At 42.0% G+C, this 6457-nt stretch overlaps 1 pseudogene across 1 annotated transcript; it reads left to right on the forward strand.

The window, feature by feature from the left end:
• The first annotated feature begins 208 nt into the window (after positions 1–208).
• LOC123072561 (cysteine-rich receptor-like protein kinase 10) lies at positions 209–6457 on the forward strand (annotated as a pseudogene). Its single transcript, XR_006435222.1, has 11 exons — positions 209–500; positions 588–679; positions 1165–1251; positions 1339–1418; positions 1498–2446; positions 3736–3846; positions 3945–4126; positions 4727–4937; positions 5013–5250; positions 5342–5492; positions 5584–6457. The product of XR_006435222.1 is annotated as a cysteine-rich receptor-like protein kinase 10 (transcript).

A 6457-nucleotide genomic window follows, 5' to 3' on the forward strand; every position in this document is an offset into this window, starting at 1 on the left:
GGCACGGATTTACTTCCCCGAGAGGCACTGGCGTGCCTCTCGAAAAAGGAAAAAAATGCGTTTTTTCTTTGTCTTTCCCGAGCGGAACGGTTAAGGAAAAAGATTTCGGAGCTCTGGCCCAGGCCCCAGTTTGCAGGCCCATTATGAGCCCACAAAGGTTTCTAAAAAAAAGTGAGCCACAGAGCCAGCTGGTCGGCACAGAGAGAGACGGACGGGATGGACTCGGTCGCGGTCAGCCAGTCATTCTCCTCGTCCACCCAAGTCTGAAAAGAAGTGCACTCCCACTGCGCCGCCGTCCTCCACTGAATCGAGTGGCTCCTCCTCCTTCCCCACTCCCCACTCTGCCGACTTATCTCCGGGCTGCGCCACCTGGACCGGAGGCTACATTGCCGAGCGAGCAGGGGAGCGGAGCGAGCGCCCGGCGGCTGGCGGCGACGTGCCGGAGAGGAGCACGGAGGCCGCGCGCCGGCGACGTCATCGTCCTTCGACTTCCGCAGGAGGTACGAAATCACCTCTTTCCCCCCCTTTATAGATTCAGCTACTGTAATTAGCTCTACTGTTTAAGACTGTTCCCCTTTGCAATGCAGAGCCCCTATCTGAAGCACCTATCTGACCGGTTGACAAGCCCCGATCCGTAACCCACAAGCCCCTAGCTGACGTCCCAACCCATAATCCAGTGGTAAGCCCCTAGATTTATTTTTAATTTCTTTTTGCGGGGCTAGATTCTTTATTCAGCTTGAAGAGAAAAACATTGAATTTTGCTCACGCTAAACAACATGTTGAATTGAGAATTTTGGAGTGCCTGTCCTAAGTGGACTATCAAAATGAAGACATACCAAGCGTGTTTTGACTTGGAGTAGACTTCATAAACTTCCAGCTTAATCCTCTCTTGACTTGGAATAGACTTTCTGAACTTCCAGCTTAACCCTGTTCTTGACTTGGAGTAGACTTTCTGAACTTCCAGCTTAACCCTGTTTTTGACTTCGAGTAGACTTCCTGAACTCCAGCTTGCAATCCCTGATATCTGAATGGCTACTTGTGACATCTGAACTTTGAGATTTAGAGCAGTTAGATCTCTTAATTAATTTTTGAGCACACACTTCATGCCTTCAATTTTGCAGCGTGATATCTAGAACATGATCACTGTATTTGCTTAAATGGAAGGTGGTGTTCCCTTCCCTGTGTATCAGACTATCAGCTCCTGACGGCCCAGTGCCGCAAACAGAGGAGCATATTCTTCTAGCTCCACAGGTTCTGAATTCTGAAGATTCTTTCCAGCAATAGCATGCTGTGTTTGCAGTTCTGAGCAGATGGACATTTCTCCTCTGTGTTCTTTAGGTTGGCGTGCCATCGCTTATTGATGATCCAGAGTTTATAACTTGGGGTGGTGGAGCTTCGATATATGCTGGCGTTTTCCAGTTCTCTACATTATTTTTACTTTTTAGTTATTATTATGTTCCTGTTCTAACATAAGTTTTTTGTCTCCCTTTTTTTTAGAACTCTTCAGTTTCTACAAGTTCCCTGGCTATGAGGTTCCTATCATTCGTGGATCTGCCTTGTCATCCGTGTATGGCCATGGTTATCCTCCCACTCCTCCTGCTCGTGCCTCTCACCGCTGCCCAAACGTGGCCAGCGTGCGGCGAGAGCGGCAACTACAAATCAAATAGCACCTATGAAGCCAACCTCAAGCTCCTCTCTTCCATCCTCCCAAAGAAAGCAGCATCCAACACCACCCTCTTCGCCACCGACACCGTCGGCAATGTTCCGAACACCATCTTTGCCCTTGCTCTCTGCCGCGGGGACTCCAATGCCTCTGCCTGCGAAGGATGCTTGGTGACCGCCTTCCAGGACGGGAAGGAACACTGCACGAGCAATAAGGACGCCACCGTGTACTACAATAGCAATCCCTGCATGCTCAGGTTCTCCAACCAGAATTTTCTCGCCACCAACGTCAATGACAATATATTCGTCATTGTGAGCCTCGAGATGTTCATAAACATCTCGACAAGAGCTTTCAACTTCTTGTTGTTCACACTTCTGAACAACACAGCTCAATCGGCTGCGAACAGCTCGAGGAGGTTCACCACCTCGCGCTTAGATGTCAGCTCCCTCCCGACGCTCTACTGCCTTATGCAGTGCACGCCCGACCTGAGTGCTGATGACTGTGCGGCCTGTTTCCAGCCTTACTCCCAGTTAACACTCAAGTACATGGACCGTAGGAAAGGTGGTCGACTTCTGGGGACACGGTGTAGCATGAGGTACGAGATATACCCGTTCTTTCAAGCGGACCCCATGCTGCATATTATCAGCTTGGTATCTGAACTTCCGCCGATCAACAATACCATGCCGCCAGTTACATTGTACCCACCCCCGCAGTCGCAACCGCTGTCACCGGTTGCGGCACCACCACCTCCGGAGGCGCAGGCGACCACCCAAGAACTTCATGGTATGTAAATTCTCATCCTTCTCAGCAGATCCTTGGTTGGAGATGGCACCACGACTTCAGTTAGATTCATTAATTTAGGTAACATGTCACACATCTTACGTGATACTCCCTCGGTCCCAAAATATGTGTCTTAACCTTAGTACAATTTTGTACTGAAGTTAGTACAAATTTGAGACACTTATTTTGGACGGAGGGAGTACTATTTTTTATTGGAAAATTCTAGGAAAAGAACTTCCCATTTTTTAAAAAGAGTGAACTTCCTTCTTCTTTCCGTTGAGTGACAATTCATGCAGCTATTAAAAAGAACTTATAGTGGTTATTTTATATGCTACTAGAAGGAAGCTAGGAAATTAGAGTTGTATACTACACTAAATTGCCTTTCATGCTAGTTGATTTAGTGTACATAGTTGCAATGTCCACTTGCAAGGAAAATCGGTACTTAGATCTTTTCACTATTATGATAATTAGCTTGTTACACACTCCCTCCGTTTCTAAATATAAGACGTTTTAGAGATTTCAGTAGAGGCTAGATAAGGATGTATATAGACGTATTTTAGAGTGTAGGTTCAGTCATTTTGCTCCGTATGCAGTCTGCATTGGAATCTTTAAATAGTCTTAGTACATTGTAGCATTTTTAGACTAGCAGACATGAGCTTAAAATAGATTAATAAAAACAAATAAGTACAAGAACTATGTTAAGTCAATAACAAAGAAAATGATGTTTATTGATAAGGGGAAAGATGCTAGAGTCAGAATGGTTCAAAGTTCAAAGGGGGCCGGCCCATGTTCAATTGGTAAAGTGAGTGAGATGATCCACAACCTACAACTGATTTGCCATTGTCTCTTAACACTAAATAAATTAGATGATGCCCAGCGCGTTGTTGTAGAAATTGGTTGCAATATACTTGAATGAGATTTGATTGTATTGAATATAAATATTAAGATTCATAACACTTGAACCAAAATTTAAAATGCATACGACTTGTTATATGTATGTAAAGTTGTAAAATATTTATTAAATATTTTTACGTCCAATATTTATTGAATATAAGTAGAATAACAGAATGAAAAATATTTTCTCATGCATGGTTACATGTAATGGTGGGTCTTTTCCCATGCATTGTTACATGTTGAGGTGGGCCTTATCCCATTCATAATTGTATAGTGATGTGGCATGCTTGCATATTGAGATAATTAAGTTAGTGGGGGTGACTCTTTTAAGTATATAGGATATAGGATTCGTTTTTATATTTATATGAAAACTATATATGAAGTCGTGTTTTTCTTAGGACGCAACTCACGCCGGAGGGTGCTTTGGATTATTGCTGTGGCAGCTCCATTACTGTCAATATTTTTGTGTGTTATTTGTTTCGTTGTATGGATGAGAAGACGAAGAAAAGGTTTGTTGTTATTTGGATTAGAACATTCCTCTAAAAAATTACCACTTATATATGTACTCAGCCTTAAGGTTGTATATTTGTGTGTCCTCTCAATTTAGGAACTGAAATCGTACATGATCAAGCTGCCACAAATAGGCCGGAAGAAGACGCATTGGTTTGGAGATTGGAAGAAAAGAGTTCAGAGTTCATTCTCTTTGACTTTTCTGAGATATTGCATGCTACACACAACTTCTCGAAAGAAAACCTACTTGGGCAAGGTGGTTTTGGCCCTGTCTACAAGGTAAATGTGTTGTCTTGAAAAGATTCAATCATATGTTCATTCTAAAATATATATTATATCACGATTGCCTAAAAAATCCTTATATGTTTACAGTAGAGCTAATTACAGTAACTGAATCGTGATATGATGTGTCTAGTTTTATAAGCTACCTTTGAAAATAATGTACATAAGTTCCAATATCTACAATGGCAGTTATCATATTATTCATCCATGTAATAGCAACCTATGGGGAAAAAGGCGAAGTCACACGCTTTTCAATATATTATCGACAACCTAGAATGAGAAAAAAATACATACAGTTGCTTGATAAACATATACTCCCGAATTCCAGTTTTACAAATGTATCTCAACCAAATATTATTAGCATAAGTAACCTGCTACCTAGCCTTAAACTAGAGAAAGAATTAAGATGCAACTCTTGAGAAACGGCAGTGGACTGAAACTCTGAAAAAAAGATGTAATGCACTGAAAAGGAATATTAAGCCATGCGTTGGATGTGTGATGTTGTATATTCCAAAAGTCCTTTTCCCATGGATGGCATGTAATCCATTCTGTAATTTCAGTAAAATATAATGCCTCCAGCTTTGTACATGCTTCCAGGGCCAATTACCAGATGGAATAGAAATTGCAGTTAAAAGGCTTGCCTCACATTCAAGACAGGGTTTCACGGAATTCAAAAACGAAGTTGAACTTATTGCAAAACTACAACACAGTAATCTGGTCAAGCTCATGGGTTGCTGCATTCAGGGAGAGGAAAAACTTTTGGTGTACGAATATTTGCCAAATAAGAGCTTGGACTTCTTTATCTTTGGTATGCACAGTGTAGTTCAACCATATTTTGGATCATGTTTCGTCCATGCTATAAAATGCAGTCTCTAATGTGCAGATGTTAGCAGAACAACGTTGGTTGATTGGAATAAAAGATGTGTGATAATCGAAGGGATAGCCCAAGGTCTACTGTATCTCCACAAGCACTCTCGGTTGCGCATCATACACAGAGACCTTAAGGCCAGCAACATTCTCTTGGACCAGGACATGAATCCTAAAATTTCTGATTTTGGGTTAGCTAAAATTTTCAGCTCCAATGATACCCAAGGAAGCACAAAGAGGGTGGTGGGAACATAGTAAGTACAATTAGAATAGCATTAATCAGCTGATTCATCAACCTTTTAAAATTTGATATAGTATTTTACTTATGCTTCTAACTCATTTCAGTGGTTATATGGCTCCGGAGTACGCATCTGAAGGCATTTACTCGATCAAATCTGATGTGTTCAGCTTTGGTGTCTTACTTCTCGAGATCCTTAGCGGACAAAGGAATTCTGGTTTCCATCAGCATGAAGACTTTCTTAACCTACTTGGATACGTGAGCATTTTGCGAACTCTCACACACATATGTACATTATTTGTAAACGAAATTAATTTTTGACATGTATGTGATGATAAATTTTCTGTAGTCATGGCAGCTCTGGGAAGGAGGAAGATGTCTTGAGATTCTAGAAGCATCAATTGCTAAGGAGATCCATGCAGCCGAGGCTAGGAGGTACATTAACATTGCACTAATGTGCGTACAAGAGCATGCAGATGATCGACCGACTATGTCAAATGTCGTTGCGATGTTAAACAGCGAGGGTGTTATTCTTCCAGAGCCTAAGCATCCGGCATACTTCAACCTAAGGGTATCTAAGGAAGATGAATCGGGTAGTGTTCTGGACAGTCATAATGATGTAACTATCTGCAGTAATAATGACGTAACCATCACTGAGGAGCCAGATGGCAGATAGTTGGTCACTTTGCTTCAGTCCTTCAGTTGTTAATGGAAGTGCTAGCAATCAGACAGCTGGCAGGCATACCAAGTTAGCATACCAGCCTGTCATATTTTGGTTCTGATGAAGGATTGCGACCGGCGTACCTCTGTAGAGCTTGCTGGTGTCCGTAGGCTATATTGATATGCAGGTTAATTCTGTATTTAGCTTTTGTGCACCTCACCATTGTTTTCCACTGGTGGCTGCTGCTGTAGACTTTCAAAGAAGACTTGAAATCCAAAGGATTAATCTCAATCTGAAAGTAGCTGCATTAACTGAATCCTGCTGGGCGAAGTATGTGCCGCATCTATGTGCGCCTTTCATGTTTTCCTCTAGGTTAATTCCATTGGTGTGCTAGGGTTGTAGCAGTTCCATACTGTTACAAAAAGAAGCATTTTTTGTAGAGTTGTCACGATAATACCAACATTGACGGTGGATAAATTCATTGACTGTACCACTCACTCATTGCTGCTAAGAACAGGAGTTTTGATTTACAGTTTCAAGCAAAATTTATTTGGCAAACTCC

This window comes from Triticum aestivum, chromosome 3B, assembly GCF_018294505.1.
Source record: "Triticum aestivum cultivar Chinese Spring chromosome 3B, IWGSC CS RefSeq v2.1, whole genome shotgun sequence".
NCBI classification, from domain to species: domain Eukaryota; kingdom Viridiplantae; phylum Streptophyta; class Magnoliopsida; order Poales; family Poaceae; genus Triticum; species Triticum aestivum.